Source organism: Ascaphus truei, chromosome 4 (genome assembly GCF_040206685.1).
Source record: "Ascaphus truei isolate aAscTru1 chromosome 4, aAscTru1.hap1, whole genome shotgun sequence".
Classification (NCBI taxonomy): domain Eukaryota; kingdom Metazoa; phylum Chordata; class Amphibia; order Anura; family Ascaphidae; genus Ascaphus; species Ascaphus truei.
Window position 1 is genome coordinate 293,034,805 of NC_134486.1, and position 20,955 is coordinate 293,055,759.

Consider the following 20,955-nt stretch of genomic DNA (forward strand, 5'->3'; position numbering starts at 1 on the left):
TTTTTTTCTTTTATAAGACCATTTATAATATACATCGTAAACAGCTCAGTGTTGCCTGGTGGAAGGGAGGTAAGAATAAATAGCAGGAGTTTCCAAGTGAACACGCTACTGCAGGCTTTTTGCCTTTTAAATTACAAAATCAAATAAAAAAGAGCTAGGAAAAAAACAAACAAAAACAAGGTTGGTAATCAGCATCACATGGAGTTCACTTTCAAAATAGGTAATGTTGGGAGGAACTGCACCTTCAATCTATTCAGTACTGGTGGTCTGGTGGCAACAGAGTGCTAACAGATCTTCCAGCATTTCCAGTCATGTCATCACTTCAAGAGTGATCACATGACCACCACGGACCACATCTGGGGTTAAGGAAATCATTTTGATTTTGCCAAATGCTACTTTGGAGAGGTCTGCCCGATCCTCCCTGAAAAACTAGCAATTGTCCATAATGTACCTGGTATGTCATAAGAGCACCGTCAAGTTTAACTACTAGAGCTATTAGCACAAACTCATAATTCGTTTACATTATTATGATTTCATTTGACATATACGCAGAACTTTACAGTGGCAGCAAACAGCACATTCAATTTAAAAGTAAAGGGAAGTACATACATAGTTAGGAATAATAGCATAAAACATGATAATAAAGCCATGGAAAAAGTTAATTTCTGCCTCGAAGAGTTTATAATCTAATAGGAAATAAAAAACAAAATGTAACATTTAACGTTTATGACAGTATGATAAACTTTCTGAACTGGAACAAGAATACATGTGAAAAAATGTTCAGGTCCTCTTCGGCAGAGTTCAAATAGACTTACTGTACAAAAGTTAAAAAAAATCGCTTTACTTATGAATCTTGTGTTTTATTCGTGAACAATCAGAGTACACACAGTGTTTACGGGCCATCCCTGGACCTTTCATCAGGTAATTAAAAACTCATATGAAGGTGCTTTATACAGTATACATACTACACTAAGAAGAAGAAGCCACAGGTGTGATCCAAGAAGCCGACAACGCCCACAGCGGCGCGCGTAAAGATTGTAAGTAAAAACTCTTATGAAGGTGTTATATTTACATACTACACTAATGATAAGGAGCCACAGCTGTGATCCAAGAAGCCAACCACGCCCACTGCGGTGCATGTAAACATGCACACAATGTGTCAACGTTATTGGATAATGGAACGCCACCGTGGAACGCAAACAGTTAAACGAACATGGCTGTTTAAAGTGCAAGTATACTAAAGCACACCAAATGTCAAGAAATGTTTAATCGGATTTGTAAAATAACAATAATAAAATTTGAACAAAAAAGTCTAAAGAATGTGTCTAAATAAAGTGCATTTATATGATAAAACACAATCAATGACAAGATGTACTATACTGTATACAGACACTCACATATCCCTAGAAAAGACATCAACATCACAAAATGTAATAGAAATATGAAATCAGAAAAGGGAACCATTGCGCCTGTCTCAGACAATGTCAATTTATACATTGAAAATAACATAACACAAAAAGACATGTGCTTACAAAGCGCAAATCACTATAAAATACAGACTATAATAAATGTGCACTAAAATATGCAAATGAACAGTGAAATAAACTTAAAATACAGCAGGGCAGCCAGGAATCAACTGGTAGAAGCAACACCAGATGGGAAACAGAGAAACAAATACAAACCAGCGCCCACAACAATAAATGATAATGTCTAATGGGTCCAAAATAGGTGAAAGTCCAGTCAGTCCCAATCAATGATAAGACTCCATTCGATTGGTCTGTGACATGTGAAAAGATACAAAAGAAAAAATCATAGTGTATACTGCATGATTGCACAAACTACATGAAGACAGAATAGACAAACAACATTAAACATAGAACACAGAAGCTGAAAATATTGAACTAATTTATTATAAAACACAGAGGAGCCTGTTGCAGCGGATCATCAAGGGGTTAAAACCCAAAACCCTACTTACAACAGGACCAGATACAATAGGCGTGGAAAACCAAACAGTGGCAGATGACTGAAGTAGAGCGAGTCCTCCGTATACACTCGGGCCAGTGGGGAAATGGCACAAACTCCCTCCGATATCCCGGGAGGTCCCAAAGATGATGCGGGGATGCACAGATAAATGCAATGAAACCTCTCTTGTACAGTCCACGTGTCAGGTGGGGATGATCCAAAACGCAACACAGATCCAACTTCCTCCAAAGGCGCCGTGACCTCTGACCTGAGTCTATGTTGCGTTTTGGATCATCCCCACCTCACACGTGGACTGTACGAAAAACACAGTCCCAGCGCGCGGGGCTTGTTTGCAGAGACGGAATTCACCCCCCTTCATCCCAATTGTTGCCTCACCATAGAAGTCACGATCGTGATCAGGATCAATAAAGTTTTAATCCATGTAAGTGTATATTACTAATTTTATTGTTTATAATACACTGTATATCTCAATCTTGGTGCGCTTTTGTGTTTTTCTTTTTTCTTGGAACTGGGTATCGCTGTTGGAGTTCTCTGCAGAGATCCACATTGGAGGTGGGGGAAGACACCTTCAACATCAAGAGCTGCAAAAGATCAGAGAGGAACTACCATTCCAATTTCTTAAAGAGCAAGAGCGCGGACTGGACACTTTTTCTATTCTGTTTAGACAAACCATCTTTCAAACGATTCCATAAAGATGACAACATATTTAGGTGCAACATTGCTACCCATGGCTGTGCCCTGACATTGCTGGTACAATGAGGACTCAGAAAGAAAATAATTCTGGCAAAATGATCTCCATCATATCTCTATAGAAGGCACAAAGTTTAGCAGAAAAATTTACCTCAATAATAACATTTGTTACTGCATCCATAACTTCTAACTGTGTTATGGAGGTATAGGCTTTGAACATCCAGTGTGGCCAGAAGTATACCTTCATTAATTTGTCCAAAATCTCATACAATTCTTAAAAAATGTGATGTATCTTTGGTGAAGGACAAAGTCTCTTGTAGATAAGCTCTAAGTATAATATTCAGATATACATCTTATGGCTGGAAAACAGATTGCATTCCCACAACAATAGGCCTTCCCAGGGGATTAAATGTATCTTTATGGATTTTAGGTATGGTATATAATACCAACATAGAGAACACACATATGGGATGAATATGGTGGGGGGAAGGGAATTGGACCAATTAAACATATGAGTTTATGATCACTTGTAAGGAAAGATTTGAGATTTGAGTCAATTATATTCAAATTATATGCTTTTATCAACATACAATCAATTCTCAATTTGATCTTAAAAGTAGGATCATACATTAATCATTTGTAATGTTTATTATTAGACAATTGCCTTAGTATTTCTTTCAATATTATTTATGATCCATAATGACTAGGGCCCCTCCCTTATGGGCAGCCTTAAATATAATCGTTTTATCATTAACTCATTCATCCAGTACATCTCTCTCTCTGTTTTCTACTGAAGTTATTATAATCTGGATTTTTTAACCAATTAAATCTATTGAGATCACTGCTAACAAGATTGGAAAAAGTTTCAATATGGTTATTAACTACCAGAGGTGTATACTGTATATATACTTTTTTCTCTAAACTTATTAAGGACTTGATATTTGTGACACGTTTTCCTGTGTCGATGTCTGAAGTGCATCATCCGATATAAATTCATTAGAATCTGGGGAATCAAAAGCAGCATGTAATTTCTAAAAGCCTTACAAATTCTAGGTATCAAATTATAGATCATGTTTTCCCACTCAAAAGAGGACGTTTACCCTCATTTTGTTCATATTTCTAATTAATTGTTCTGATGTTGATGTCTTTTCTAGCGATATTTGTGTTTATATACATCTTGTATGGGAGAAAGAGTGGCTCTGGCACTGAGTTTGAAGTAGGGGAACCTGGTTCAATTCCCAGTGTCGGCTCCTTGTGACCTTGGGCAAGTCACTTTATCTCCCTGTGCCTTAGGCACCAAAAACATAGATTGTAAACTCTAAGGGACTGTGTCTGCAAAATGTCTCTGTAAAGCGCTACGTAAAACTAGCAGCGCTATACAAGAACAAACAATTATTATAATTATCTTGCCATTGTGTTTTATCATATAAATGCACTTTATTTAGACACAATACTAAGAAGCTTTTTTGTACAAATGTTATTATTGTTATTGTATAAATCTGATTAAAATACTGTATCTTGACATTTGGTGTGCTTTAGTATTCAGTACTTGCACTTTAAACAGCCATGTTCGTTCAATGTTTGCATTCCACGGTTGCGTTCCATTATCCAATTACATTGACACATTGTGCGCATGTTTACATGCACCGCAGTGGGCATTGTTGGCTTCTTGGATCACAGCTGTGGCTCCTTATCATTAGTGTAGTACAGGGGTCTCCACACTCAGTCCACAAGAGCCGCCAACAGGCCAGCCTTTATGGATATCCCTGTTTCAACACAGGTGGCTCAATCAGTGGCTCATGAGTCACTGATTGAGCCACCTATGCTGAAACAGGGATATCCATAAAAGGTGGCCTGTTGGTGGCTCTTGAGGACTGAGTTTGGAGACCCCTGGTGTAGTATGTAAATATACCACCTTCATAAGAGTTTTTACTTACAACGTTTCAGGTCCATCCCTAGACCTTTCATCAGGTGTGTACTCACTGATTGTTCACGAATAAAACAAAGTCATAAGTAAAATGTTATGGAATATTTGTAACTCTTTTAAGTCTATTTCAACGCTGCTGAAGGGGACCTGAACATTTTTTTCACATGATTGCATTTGGGTGTTGGCCGCACTCCTGGCTTCTGTTTCCCCATGAGAACTGTTAGCTCCTCTTTTCTTTCTATTGGAACAAGGATACGGCAAAAAAAGTGAACTAAATGTGCAAAAACACATTCGTTCTGTGTCAAACTCCATAATCAGTGTCTCCTCCACCAATGTAACAAAGTGTTGTGCAACAAATGTGGCTGATTTGCATCAGTAAATGATAAATGGAGCACATATACAGTATGGAGCAGTAAGAGAATTGAGAGTTATTTGATGTCTAAATAATAATCATTCTGTATGTAGCACATTCTTAGTTTTTATGACATCAGTTTTCCCTCTCGTTTGCCAATAAAACTGCCGCATGTGCATAAAATATTTATCACATCTTAAAAAGCACAAGTGTTTTATGCAAGTCTGTTCTATTGCTGTTGCATGATTATAATTATACAAGTGTTCATTTCAATTAAACTGAAGAGAAACCTGTCAATGATTATTAAAAATTTTTTTAATGATAGCACAGTGGCATTATAAACGTCCCCCTTTAGTCTGAATATCAGAATGCCTACAATGCAAGAACCATTTAAAATTGGGCAGTGTATTACATTGTATCTTTAAGTCTGTCGATTGAGTAGAAACTTTGCCAGGCCAACAAAATTGATTTCACGAGCAAGGAACTATAATAGTCTACATTGAAAAACCAGATTGGGAAATACGATTAGTGCACAGTGCGCTTTTTTTTTATCTTCTTAGTCAATTTTTTTTCTTCTAAGGGTAAATGTCAAAACAACGCTGCAAAACCAATTAATGAGAAAGAAAACAAGATTAAAGGTGCTGCTTGAATTATGTATTGTTCTCTGTTGCTAGTCTTTGAAGAAGTACATCATATACTATGTGCTAACTCTCTTAGCTATGCAATCATTCATTTTTCATCAGTGGTAACCTGATTGAAACTCTAAATATATATTTTTTGCCTACAATGATCAGTACATTCGGGACAGTTATATAATTGCACTCATGATCTGATAAGCAAATGCATTCATTTCACCAGCATACTGTATTTTACATTGAATATAATAAAAAGAAATGAAGCATTTCATGTTCATTTTGAAGAGTTTGTCTGTTTATAAAGCATAGGGGTATGACTACCCTTATGTCTTGGAGTGGCTCATGGATATGCTCAAAAGGTGCCAACAGGACTAAGCCCAAAAGGCACTGAGTGTAATAAGAGTTAATTAGGTTTTTTAATTGATTGTATAATTGATTGTTGAATTGTGACATGCATAGGGTATATAAGAGCTATCTGTATACCATAACACACACTCCTGACGAAGCCGAGAATAGCTCTTGCCAGCTGGGCGAAACGCGTTGAGTGGACCAATTTTGGACTTGGAGGCGATCCGTAGCACACCAGCCCTGAAGCCGTGACATCATCCTTCCGGACGGGCGCAAGGAGGGGAGTTCTGATTACAGTCACCGAGCAGTGGGAGCCAGCCGAGTACCCAAGGGAGGCGGTGAGCAGTTCGGAAAACCTCCATTCACCATTTGTGTGATACATGCATGATTTTAATTGACTTATTGTAAGTGCGCATTTTTAAACCTTCGTTTTATAAAGATTTATGTACCTTATTGATCGCACTATGTAGTCTTCTCTCTCATCTTGCATATAACACGTGTATTGCTGACGGAGTGTTTAAAGAGGGGTCCTAACTACCACGATCTATATGGGTGGCAACCCAATTTGCCAACTGCCTTTGATTTGCTGACGTCCTGTGAGTAGATCAATCATATGAGCCAAGAAACTGTCTGATTAATTCATTGAATTCAATACGTCTGCACTTATTTGTGTACCATTTGTTTTCTTTTTCCCACATGCTCCCCCTGGATTGTTTGAGACTATGCTCAAAAGGTGCCAACAGGACTAAGCCCAAAAGGCACTAATCGGACAGGCCAGGGTCATCTCTGCAGCACATGAATGGATGAGAGGATTGTCCTATTGAATTTGTGGCACTTGAGCTGTAGGGTTTACAAGGATCATGTACAATATGAGTTGTGATGGGTCCAGACAGATCCACAGAGTCAGGCTAGGGTCATTCTGCTCTGCAGCACATGAATGGAAAAATGGGCTACCTATTGAATGTGTGGTCACAGTGATTACATGGACCTTATACAATATGATATAGGTCCAGAAAGATCCATAGTATCCAGGTACCAGATGGTCGCTGTGAACTAGTAAACAAAACAGATTCAGACTTTAGCCCTGGCATAATGAAAGGTTTATACAGTAATGCGGTGTGTTATAAAAGGATGTTGAACTGTTTATAATGTTTAATGTCTTTATATATAATTTGAAATCTTTAATTTTAATGTGTGTTAAAATATAATTATATTACTATTTATATTTCAATCATTCTGTGCTGTACAAAATATTTGCGGACCAAAATGTATTGGCTAAGGGATGAGTGTAGCAGCCTTGGTACTAAATGGGTTAGCTTTCCCCATCTGAGTATTTCACTGCCCAATAGGAGCTTGAGGGCAAGGGTTTATATGAGGCTATAGATATCAAGTTCCACTCTATATTATTAGGAATAACTTGTATGTCAATTCAGAATAGAATTAAGTTGAGTCCGTTTTTGGAGCAGAGTGCTGATGCAAAGAGCGCACTGGGTCTATTGACAGAGCTGTGGCCAGTGGAAGATGGTGGCTGCCCTACTTGTCCGTGATGTATTTGCTTTGGCCAGCCCCTGGTAAACACTATTTTGGACCTCTGCCCTAACAAATCAAGACATCTGGAAATGTTAGCTCAGTGCAAGGCCTGGTAGGACTTGAACCAGCAACCTCGGCTGATCAGGGCGGCAACTCTGACCGTAAATCAGATCAGCACCTGGACAGTTCCATAAACTCAGTGTGCCTTTGAGCGCCTGTTACTGCAGCTGTACTAGATCAGACCTCACTGACACACACCCTCACTTGCTATTTAAAGCTAGCCCTTTCCTCCTGTCCTTGCTGGATCAACTTGTTTGTTTTGCTGCTGGGACTTGTTATCCTGCTACCAGAAACCTGCTTGTTTTGACCTGTGCCTGCCTGACCACTCTACCTGCATGTGGCCTGCCATGACTTGTGCCTACCTCACTGCTGCCTGCCTGACCACTCTATCCTCCTAATATTTCTGACTGTGTTGCACCAGCTACTGGGATCTACCTCGCTGGGCCTGGCACTCGGTTAAGGACATTTCTGCAGCTCCCTGTAACTGGTCATCAATCCTTAGAGCTTTTACCACTAACTGGAGAGTCTTACATATATTTAGAAAACAGGGATATAGAGGATTAATTGTCTAGAACTTCCTAGACCTTTTGCAGTAAGAACTTTACAACCCACGTTTAACTATTATATTTCTATATTTTCCATATTTCTAGATTAAGACCCATATGCATAAATTCCTAATTTCCATAACTTCTACGATTCTACTTTAGGACATTTTTGAAGTTTTAAATGCCTCATAATTTTCTAGGCTCCATTTTGGCTTTATTTTTGTTAAATAAATCATGACACAGTGTAATATGTTATGTGTTGTTGTTCATCTGAGGTTGTATTTACCTCATTTTAAGACCTGCTATGGAACAGGTGATTGTTATTATGTCCCGATATGTAAAACCATAGAATTCAACGAGGGTGTACTTTCTTTTTCACACAACTATATGTAAGATTATTAATTTATTTTGAGATCCTATTCACTTAAGAGCGCCTGGTTATACCCCTCTTTTTGTTGTATCCTGGATTCTAAGAATTCAGAGGACCTTTTCGAGGTTGCCTAAGATGGTACCTAACCCCAATGCAGTTTGAGGATGTATCCAGGTGCCTCTTCTTGCTCTACTAAGGGCTGTGGGCAACAGGCTAGTTGTATACACATGTAGTGGTCATGTCCCAAAGTAGCCCAGCTTTGCATAAGAGTTAATGGATTTAACCTAAAATGTTTAAGACTTCCTCCTTTCTGTTGGATCCCTTGTCCTGCCTTCTTAATAGGCAATTTCAAGATCTCAATAAACATTCCAATAAATTGATCTCCAAAATCATGACTGGAGCAAGGTGTTCTATTGCAGCTTATTGGCTGAAGGAAGATCTCCCCCATATAACAAATATACAAAGTAAGATCTGATTTATTCTGGAGATTAAGTAGTTTCCTTTGGGATTGTTGTACCAAATTTCAAAAGGTCTGGCAACCCTTATGTAATTGCAATAGTCTTCAGGTCTCAAACTCCTTTTACAATCTTTAATCCTTCTCTTACTCTGTGTGCTGTCTCCGAAGGTATTATCTCCAAATGGTCGAAATACAGTGCATAGATCCCCTTGGTCCCACAAGGGGCAACACATTCAAGTTGTCTTTTATTTGGTATGCTTGGTACATGCTTACACATTTGTTGTTTTCTGTAACTGTATATAACATCAAACATGTCATGGAACTGTTTGTTCTCCACCCTCCCTTCTTTTTGCTTTACACATTCCCCACCCTGCTCAATTTGAATAATTGACTCTATGACATGACTCTAAATATAACATATTATCCAACAAGTTTTATCGTCAATTTTACACGGGTTATTGTGCTATGAATTTCAAGTCACATAGCTCTATTAACCGCACATGTCTAATACTGGGGTTGTATGTGGTATGTGTATGTGGAAAAGCCAAACTGCTCCTTCTCGACATTGACTATGTTCAATGTGGACCACATAATGAGAATTAGTTGCTGCACCATAAACCTGACCAGTCGTCATCTTTAATATATCACACACTGATGTGAAGCAGTTGTATTGGTGTCGATGTTCAGGCTTTATTCATTGATATCCCCCTTTCTCACTGATGGTCATAAGACAACTTTATCCAGTGCCAAGACTAATGTGCTTATAATAGTGTGGTTGTATAGTGGTAAAGTGAAATAAGGCGCAAACAAATAAAAAGTGAACACTAATAATAAGTGACTAATCAAAATCTTAAATAGGTGATAATGTGATAAAATTTAAATGAATACAGCTTCACCCCCTGCTCTGGAACCTACTGGAAGGGGTAGTCTTCACTCTTCCCCCACAGTAACAGCAAAACACACAAAATCCACGGGGAGCATGGGGAGGAAATAAAAATAAATTTAAGTGCAGCAAAAAAAGGCAACGTGGAAAAAAGCCTTCAAATGACTTGGCTCTAATGGATTAACTACTTACAAGATGTAAGAGTCAAATAGGCAGGGTTGACTCAAACAGTCACAGGTAAGTGGATGATGCAGTTGTCATCAGAGTGGATCGGGTCCCCAGGATCACGTACCCCAATGTTGAGAGAAAAACTGGCATAGCACAGATCACTCGAGATAAAATAGCTTTATAACAATAAAATATTATACTCACATTCTAACATTAAAATACGGGCATATCACACTGCATTAGTGTAGGAAGATTTTAGCCAGCTGGCTCACCGTCCTGCAACGTTCCCCCACTCCTCTGCCTCAGCCCCCGGTCAGCTGTTACACTGCTCCGACTGGCGTGTTCTTAGACAGGTCTGCAACCCTGTCTTTCCCCATTGTCACCCAGCATACAGCGCTTCCACTGCAGCAAGGGATTCTGGGAAATGACATGCAAATGAGCACTCAGTGCCACCTTTTGTCTCAAGCTCGTATTACACAAGCAAATCCTCAAGCCAATGCATGCTGTCAGACGCCAGTCGGAGCAGTGTAACAGCTGACCGGGGGCTGAGGCAGAGGAGTGGGGGAACGTTGCAGGACGGTGAGCCAGCTGGCTAAAATCTTCCTACACTAATGCAGTGTGATATGCCCGTATTTTAATGTTAGAATGTGAGTATAATATTTTATTGTTATAAAGCTATTTTATCTCGAGTGATCTGTGCTATGCCAGTTTTTCTCTCAACATTGGGGTACGTGATCCTGGGGACCCGATCCACTCTGATGACAACTGCATCATCCACTTACCTGTGACTGTTTGAGTCAACCCTGCCTATTTGACTCTTACATCTTGTAAGTAGTTAATCCATTAGAGCCAAGTCATTTGAAGGCTTTTTTCCACGTTGCCTTTTTTTGCTGCACTTAAATTTATTTTTATTTCCTCCCCATGCTCCCCGTGGATTTTGTGTGTTTTGCTTATAATAGTGTGGAAAATAACTTATTTATCTAGAAATCAGTATACAATCTGAACTGATCGATCCCAGACTGAATACACGTAGGTAGGGATCAACACACGTTAACAAACTTGACTATAGGCTACTAGGATATGCCGAGCAGCCAATCACAGAGTTGTTCCTCTAATGAAGAGGGTTTTGCCGTCACTCCTTTGCCACCGCCTATCTCCGTGATAGGTTACTGTGGGTTCACACACTTCTTACAGTGTGTATAAAAGGCTAAGGCAATGATTTCCCATCACTCCCTACTTTGACAAAGCGCTCTCTAAAGCGCAAAACGTATGTCGGTTTTACGACTTCACCACTGTGACGTCAGCCGGGAGCATCGCAGTGGAGGTCCGAGGGAAACAACGCTGAGTATACCACGCTCGTTTCTGGTCATCAGGTCATATACGCATCATACGCATTCATGCATATGCTGCCTTAGTGCAGCTTTTGTGACTGTAAGGTTTATAGCATCAGCTGTATGTGTCAGAGAATAGTTCGATCTCTTGTATGCCACGCATTGGTTGGCGGACGCTGCACTGGGATATCTATCCTTAGAATGCACTGGATTCACCATTACATTATGCTATCATGATATTACAGTGACAGCAGTGGATAAGGAAGAACATTAGCCTTGCAATATACTGCTGGGTATAGACCTAATATAGCGGTGGTTCATACATCAGCGTATTTTGTAACTTATGTGTTTTCATCCACTAGTAACCAGTTCAATTGACTGCATGTAGCTGCATTGTGGTAACAGTGTATGTCTGTTGATACAATTGTGACACAATTAGTTTCTTTTACACGGAAGTTACATCTATGCACATACAACTATGATTGATTATAATGGTGTTCTGATTTTATTATTAGCTACAGGGACTATATACAAGATCCTTGTTCAATAGAGCTAATTGAAGTTACACTTGTCAGTATCAGGACTCCTACACTGATGCACGTATATTTTGTCTCTTGAGGAGTAATTACTCCCATTATATATCTATTGGATTAACACATAGCATTAATAAGACTGTGTGATGATATAACATCCTCCACTGTTGCACCTTCTCCTTGCCATTTTATTTGTATATGTTTACACGTTGTATATATGTTTAATAAATAATTTTTTAGATTATTAGTGAGTGGCTATACAGTGGTCACATACCCCAGGATTGAATACTTCCAGTGCTCAATTGGTTATTAGTGAGTGCACATAGGTTCTTTAGGTTGTATCTTCAACCCTTCCCTCTCCTTGTTGTATCAATACTCCCGTATGCACCCTATGTACCCTTCAATCGTTAGCATACCTATTGGTGAGCGGTAGTATCTGTTTATATATTTGCTATTCTTATACAACAATGTATCAGAGGAAAATACCCCATAGCTGTCAATGTGATTTTATTTCATTGCTATATCTGATGCTGTTTTGTCCAAGTATTGTACTATTTGTACACCAAAGTAATGTTAGTACATAATCCCTATTACTTCACTGTGCTAGCTACTTTATTGAGATTCATGTATTTACCCTAGCCTCTCTATGACACCTCTGTGAAAACACATGCTTTACCCAAACCTCAATTTTGGGTTGGTGTCCTGGAGCCCTTACACAAACCCACCTTTAAATAACACACACAAACAATTAAAAGAAAATAGGTCACAGCTTCATTGATAAATACCAAATATAACCCAAACTAGAGTGCCTTGCTAAATTGCTCTGTAACCAAAATATAAACCCAAGGGATACGCCTGGTTTGTATCTCTATTTGTCAATAGTCACCTAACCCACTGTTGGTCAAAACCAACATAACAACTGGAAGGTCAATCACATACCAGCCGCCCAAGCCAAGTATGAAACTGCCATCTCTAAAATAACTATTTGAGGTACAGCACCTTGGACCTCCCCACAAGGATCCAACTTCTGCCAGAGTTCCATTCCCCTCTAAGCTTCCTGCCAAGCTGCAGCAATAATTAAAACAACAACCCAAACCCAACATCAACAAACAGGGAGGGAGAATGGGTCTTCTGAACTGGTCCAGAAAGGAAGAGGCACAAACAATTGCCTACAGCCTTAAAGCAGATAAACACTTTGCACTATAAGCAACCCCTACAGAGGTAAGTATCTCTGGAAGCAGATGTTCCCTGAGCTGAAATTAATGCAGATCAGAGCCAGAGATGACACCCTGCTTCAATCTTAGAAAGAAAAAAAATGGATGTAGTGCAAGGTGTTTTGCTGCTTTAATATAACCTACTACCTCAAACTTACTCTTTCCCTCTCTTCCTTAACTAGCAACATTTAGGCTTCCTCCTCCCCAACTTACTTGGTAGTCGGTCATGTTGTTTTTCACCCAAGGGTTCAGGGCCTTGATTGACTTACCCATACCTCGATTTTGGGGTGGAGACCTGGAGCCCTTGCACAAACCCACCTTTAAATAACAAACCCAAACAATTGGAAGGAAATAGGTTGCAGAATTAACAAGGCCCCCCCCCCCAAAAGGGGCCCCCCACAATTGGCCTTATCTCAAAATGAACCCCCACTAACTTCACCAGACAAAAAAGACTTTGTTGTGCCAGCGACACGTATCTTTCTTTTTCCTGCTTGTCCCTTTTTGACCGCCTTATCAGAAACATCAATTGCGCTTTTTGCAAAAAGACATCCTCGCTCCTTAATCCTGGTTCACATCTCTTAGATGTACTGACTAACTCACTCACCTTCAATGCCCCAAAAAAAGCAAAGAAGAAAGCGGTAGCGAATAACCTCACTTCAAAACCATCTGCGCACACCACATTTGTTACACCCACCAATCAACATATCAGCTGATATTGGCACCCTACTGTCCACCCTTCCAAATGGAGCCCAGGCCTGCCTCCACGCTCCTCCCACCACAGCTCTCCTTTCCTCCTGGGTCTCCTCTGCGGCTGCTGCTCCTCATCCCAGGACACACTCCATAAGCCAGGCCACACCTCTTCCTTCCAACCTCTGCCTTCTGGTTCATGAGTCAGGACTCCTCCGCGACCTCCTCTTCAACCGGAACCCTGGACCATCTTCTGCTGCTTGTCTGCTGTCCCAGGGTTCAGAAATCCACTCTGCTCTGGAGATGTTACTTCTGAACCAGTCAGGAAAGGAAGAAGTAGGAACAACTGCCTCCAGCCTTAATATAACCTACCACCCAACCCTATCCCTCTCTGTAATGTGTGTTTTTGCACAGAATTATATGCTATATCAGTATTGCATCATGAGTGTTCCTGATCTGCATTTCTTCATTGCCAAGCCATGTCCCTGGAAATGAACTTGGGGAGCCATCCTTATAAAACTAAACAGAAATTCCTAAACCTGAATTAATAAGGGGTGTTACATACAAAAGAATCTGGATACATTACTAGTACTTTCAATGTAAACAATACTGCAAAAGATAATACCACAAACCATAGCAGTTAAACAAAGTATGTTAAGCTTTCTTTCAGATCCAAAGACATTAATCTACAGTTTGTAATATGTACTTATCATCAGATACAGTTGAGGCTAATTTGTACCTAGCACTTTTGGTGAAAATTCAATTGACATTGGCACCCAAACACTTTTTGTAGCATTTAAGTCTCAGTAATCTGTTTTCCATACACTGCTTATTTTCACCCTAATCAAATAAACAATGTGCAGACATATTTGCTGGATAATTCAAATTATAAATGATTCAGTGAACATTTAATATGATTATTTACAGGTGTTTAAAAGACTCCAAAACATCACATCTCCTAGAAATCACTAAGAATGACGCACATTGAAAAGATATAAGATTAGTGGCACACACACACACACACACACACACACACACACACACACACACACACACACACACACACACACACACACACACACACACACACACACACACACACACACACACACACACACACACACACACACGCAAACTCACATGTTTGTAGTATCTAAAAGCCTGGCGCCTGAAGGACATCTTATGCATATTCTAGAATAAGCTATTTTAGAGATGGGTGAAAAACCCAAGCCCTCCTGAACTCCCGCGGTTCCGAGGAGTCTGAACTGCAGCTCTGCCACATTTGCCTTGGCCCGAACTGAAAAATTAAGCAAACCCTCTTTTCGATTTGCCCTTCCGCTGGAACGCCTCAAGAATAATCAGTCTTGCGGCATTTCATCCATCCCTTGCTGCTACCTTGCGTCAACATCAGCAAGAGAAGGAAGGATGAGAGTGACAGGACAAATAGAGAGAGAGAGACAGAGACACTGAGTGGCAGAGACGCACACACTAAGTGACAGAGACAGTGGCAGCAAGAGAGATAGAGACAAGAGAAAATAAATAGTAAAATAAAACAATGTAATTAATATGTAGAATACATATTCCCTTGAAGAAATTGCTGTTGGAAGTAACAAAACGCATTGGGCAGAGATGTCACTTGACACTAGTGACATCATCTAAACAGGATGGACTGATGGATGGAGTAAAGTGGAGCAACATCGAGTGGGCCTCAACCTTCATCGGGCATTTCCACTCTGCCCCACCAAGTTGCTACTCCTCTTGTCTAGGACTTTGTCTGGATTTGACAGGTAGCCTGTTTTAAGGATCATATTGATTCAGCGATCGGCCCATGCGGATGCCTCTCCCCTGGGACAACACTTTTGGCTTTCGCATCTGTGTGGTCCTGGTTCCTGGGTGGTGACAATAATTCTCTCAAGTGACTTTTTCCTATATATCTATGTGATTGCATATCTTACCATTTAATATATTAAATAACATGTTGAAACAATATTACACCATGGAGAGTGCGTGTATATATATATATATATATATATATATATATATATATATATATACACACACACAGACTCTGTAAATAATATATAGTAAAGTAACAAAAGAGGGTGGAGTAGGTAGTATGATACAATTTATTGAACCAACAGATACTTGTAACGTTACAAGCATTCGAAGTTCACAGGATTCTTTATCAGATATGATATAATTATAATACAACTTTATCTATACCTTCCTTCTGACCGATCCCTACTATTAGTATACCAGTCAATAGGTTCCAGTTGGGTTACCACCCCTTAGGTTAACTGTTTAGTATTATAGGTGAACTGAGAGATACAGCTTAACCCCGTTATAGCGCAGTTCTCGGGGGCCACCCATGACCACCGCGTTAAAAACGGGGTTGTTGAAAAAAAATGGCCGCCGAATTTTTTTTTCCATTTATTTATTTTTAAAACATTTTTTTTTGTGGTGGTACCGTGTCTGCCGGAGGGGGAAAGCTGAGAACTCTCCCAGCATTCCAAGACCCGGTGGGGCAGCGGCAACAGCCCACAGCACTTACCCGGCATCTGGCAGCTCTTCTCCCTGTCTCTGCTTCCTGCTTCTGCTTCCGTCTTGCGAGAGCAAGCTCCCTTAAAGAGACAGTGTGTCTCTGTGTGTGTGTGTGTGTGTGTGTGTGTTTGTGTCAGTGTTCTGTGAGTGTGTGCAGTGTGCTGTGATTGTATGAAGTGTGCTGAGTGTATGCAGTGTGCTGAGTGTATGCAGTGTGCTGTGAGTGTGCAGTGTGCTGTGAGTATGTGCAGTGTGCTGTGAGTGTGTGTAGTGTGCTTTTATTTATTTTTTTAATTCGGGGTCCACGCTCAAACTGCGTTATAAGCGGATCCCCGTTATAGCGGATCACGCTATAACGGGGTTGAGCTGTACCAATATTTCAACTGTCTCTACACGTTCTAGTAGTATACCAGTTAATCAGTTCCAAATAGGTTATCACCTTTAGGTTACTTATTGTGTTTCTGTATGCAGATACACACACAAACACACACACATCCACGCAACTATGGTGCACATTCTAAAATGGTAAAACCCATTCGGCTCTATGTATCAAATGACAAATTCTGTTGCAAACCAGCACTAAAATATACCTGGGACAAACAGCATCTATGTATTAATTTAGCTGGAGCCATTTTCAGGGACATCTGCATCTGTCTGCAACAAGATGAGGGGTTGATGGAGCAAATGGGAGGCGTTTAGGGGGGTTACATTTGCATAATGTTGCAGGTCTATTTATTATTAAGGAATGTGCGGTTTGGGCAACTATTCTTGATGTTTTTCTCCATCACCTTCAAAGTGGCGTAAGGCTGTTTTTTTATTTTTAGGGCAGAATACAAGTGTGTGCCAAATTCTAACGTAGTAGAAATACAATTCATAAATGACGCGTTTCAGACAGAAACAAATGCACTTTTTTTTTACACAACTGCATCAGCGTACATGTACCTTCTTCATATATTGAGTCCATTGTTTATGATGAACTCCAGTCCCAGGAGGAGAGGCTGGTTAGTATTTGACATGATGGCCATTAGGCAATGTAAACTCCCCACAAAACTTATTTGAGCAATAATTAAATAGGCAAAATAGAGTAAGGAATGCAAGTTATTCTTATTAAACGTAATATTACATGTTATTCTAGTCACAATACTGATATGGATAAAAATGAAGTAATGTCAAAATAATTATGCATTTTTCTTGATTCTAATTTTAGAAACGCTGAAAGATTGCTGCTTTATTCTCATTGGAGTTGTTCTTCTTTTGTTACACATGCTCACACAGCCGCCTGCATTCAAAGGATGAAGGAATAACAGAGTGCACTGCATTTACATGATGCCACATTTCACAATGGAATTCCAGCATTTTGACGAAAGCAAAATGAACGCAACTTTCCGGCATTTACTAAAGCAAAATAAATACTGTCTGACAGTGTAAGGGAACAGAAATTTACAATTACAGCTCAACCCCCTTATAATGCTGTGCTTGGGGTCCAAAGAATCACATCGCGCTATAAGCGGATCGCGCTAGAAATAACGTAAAAATGTATGCATTGTAAAATAAAGTATTTAAGATACCAATAATCGTGTTGTAAAGTACTCATAAATACGAAAATCGGGAGCCATGCTTGCATCGCGTTATAAGCGGATTCGCGTTGTAATGGATCGCGTTATAGCGGGGTTGAGCTGTATCTGGTTTTAAAAACAAAGCATCCTATTCTAGCAGCAGTAAATAACTTCATTGCAAAATAATCTATTTGCTGTTCTCCTTAATGTCTCAACATTATGGTTCAATCTTATGAGACGCTGACGTGGGAAATAATGGCCTAATGAACCAATTCATCATAATGTGCAAAAGAAAACCACTGGAATAAATTGTAATAACCTTTCACAAACTAGCAGCTTTTAAAAGTATTAATTTCTACTTCAGATAATTGGATGGGACACCTGGGTGGCCAGGCAATATTTTTTATAGGATTGCCCTGTCAGTGGCACAAATTGTCTTTGGAGTCAGGAACAATCGCTTAGCACTGAATGACAGAGAATCTTGCAAATAGGTCTTCTATAACAGTATTTGCCATAAATTACTAAACTGAACTCCACTCCCAAGGTCAGCCATAAAAATAGGCAGGTATCAAATGGCCTTAGCTGAAACCTGAAGAAAGCTGCAGGATTCATATAAATGGGCACTGGATGTGTTGGGTGTCATAAAATCAACTTAATGGACTGACAAAGTAAATTACAATCAAGCTTTGATGGTGCCATATAACATATACAGTAGCTGAACAAATGTAATTTCTGCAGTTCTTTAAGGCAGAATGATAGCACAGGTTCAGAATCTGCAGACTCGTAGTTTTAATATTGGTAGTTTGAGATAAGCTTAGTGTTGAATGTTATTGCTAAAGCAATTTAAATGGAATACAAAAATCATTGTTGGGGCAAATGGAAATAGAGATAATCTGTGAAGAAGGCATACTTAATATGTAACGTCATGTTGTGAAGCAGAATTGAGCAGAAGTACTTCCTCTTTCCCTTAAAACAAAAAGAAAAGCAATTACTTATTAATCAGTACAGTACCTGTATGCCGAGAGATGTTAATACAAAGTGCATCATTCTGGTACTAGGACTTATTAATGTTTTTTTTTTTTTTTTGTTATACTTAAAATTGGAACAGGAGCCACCGAAATACAAAACAAAATTCATCATTCTGTTGACTCATACATTCTTACTTAACACCCACATTTTACTGGCAAGTACAAAAAAAACAGGGAAGGTTTACACGTTTGGGTCGTTAGTGAATTTGGACATTCGCAGCTGTTGGAAAAGTGTTTTGCACCTGCAGAAGGGTTAATCTATACCCAGAAATGTGCGCGCATATCCTCTCTCGGAATGAAAATGTCAAAATTTGCCAAAAGGAAATATTTAGAGAGGGATCCCATGTATGTCCCAAAACTTTTCCAAATGTTAATCACTTTTGATAAATGTAGCATTCTTTTGCTGCTACATATTTTGGCAAAAAAATTGTGAATTCAGAGCTTTTAACTAACTAGTGATAGTGAACACTTGAATGAGCATTTTGCATTTGCAGATTTATTAAACAATCACACAAACATTTGCAAACTGACCTGGGTCAACTACGCAATATCTCTGCTGGGAAACTAATAAAGATAATGGGGTTTATGTATCAAAGAAATGTTGGTGCAAAACTAGGACATTGTTCCTATGAATCAAAGCATTTTGCTCCAATTTTGTCCCGTCTGCCTTTGCTTGCGACCTGACGAGTGTCAGTAGTAGGAGTTGTGGAGCAGTTAAAAAAAGATCTGGATCCTGGATCTGTAGGCCTGGATCTGGTCCCAGACTGCAGGTTATACGTCACAGGGTGGCATACTGTAGGCACTGTGTCCCTGACACTACACAATACAGGGAAAGTGTCCCTATCTATGGGCTTCCCTATACAGCTGCAGGTGCTACTGTGAGTTGGGGACTAACTGGGGCTTACAGGGGAAAGCTGGCCTAGTCCCAGGGCTACTGGCACCTGGGACCCTACAGACGCAGCGGCCATAATTTTACGAAATCACGCGGTTTATACCTCGGAATACCCATGTGATGGCGCGGGATTACTTACACCCGTACCGCCGTAAGACGCGAGTGCAGAAAATAGCATTTTAGTGTTCTGGTTTTTAAACACCTGAACACAGTAGCACAGTACTGTACACATTACAATTCATTCATTTAATTGCATATAATTGCACATAATCCATAAAATTCAAACAAAGCAACCGCGATAACCGCGCGAGCCTGGGGCGATTGGCTGCATTCATGCTGCTTGGAGTACAGCAGCGCACACGAATACGCTGCCGTGATGCTTTAAAATAACGTCCGCTGCATCTGTACCTCTCTCCTCTGTGTCCTGCTCTCGACTAGGGTGGTCCCTGCATTTGCGCCAAACACCTATCTTTCCTGGCCATGAATCCAGCAGCCCTATTGGCCCTCCTATACCATGTGGTGGCAGCCCCTGATGCTGTTGGGATATGTAGTCCCTCGCGGAGCCCCTTGTGTATTGGCCGACGCTGCTACTACTCAATGTGCATGCGCAATGTTCAGTAAGGGCCACTGGGGTGTCTCGACTCCTCTGTGCATGCCCAGCAAATCAAATATGGCGGCGTCCTTACCGGCAGCTGCCCCGGTCGCCCCTCTACTGCCTCCTGCATGCCGCCGGCAACCGCATCAGCCTCCCCCTTCCCCGCATCGGAGGTAGGGGAGAAGGGGGCAGGGAGACAGTGGTACATAGATAATAAATGATTTTTCCTGGGGAGCTACAGTATAGTATATAGCACTGGAATAAAAGAAATGGTTCAGTTCTTGGTTCACAGGAAAAAAAGGTGATCCAACGCTCTTCGGATTTGATTTCAAGCTAATTTATTAGTGTGGCACTAATAAATTAGCTTGATATCAAATCCGTATAGCGTTGGATCACCTTTTTTTTCCTGAGTATTGCCTTGAAATAATCCTGACAGGTACTCCTTGAACCAGCAGCACCGGTAAACTGTATGTATTTTTTTTTCTCAATTTGGTGTGCAGCATACTCCATTGTGTACATTATATTTCAGTTTTTGGTGCACACAGTGTTTGATTAGGATTCACCAAACTCTGATAAGGTGTATCACAGTTTGATTCCATGTTGACTGGCATTGACTTGAGCTTAATGAAT

At 40.0% G+C, this 20,955-nt stretch overlaps 1 protein-coding gene across 5 annotated transcripts in view; it reads right to left on the reverse strand.

The window, feature by feature from the left end:
* Positions 1-20,955, reverse strand: part of HS3ST5 (heparan sulfate-glucosamine 3-sulfotransferase 5) — a 317,283-nt gene that overhangs the window by 116,099 nt on the left and 180,229 nt on the right. For 2 of the 5 annotated variants that reach the window (XM_075597661.1, XM_075597659.1), the window contains exon 3: positions 18,721-18,776. The exons of the other annotated variants lie outside the window; for them this stretch is intronic. The gene's annotated coding sequence lies outside the window, so the exon portion shown is untranslated. The remainder of the gene's footprint in view (positions 1-18,720; positions 18,777-20,955) is intronic. 5 annotated transcript variants of the gene reach the window in all.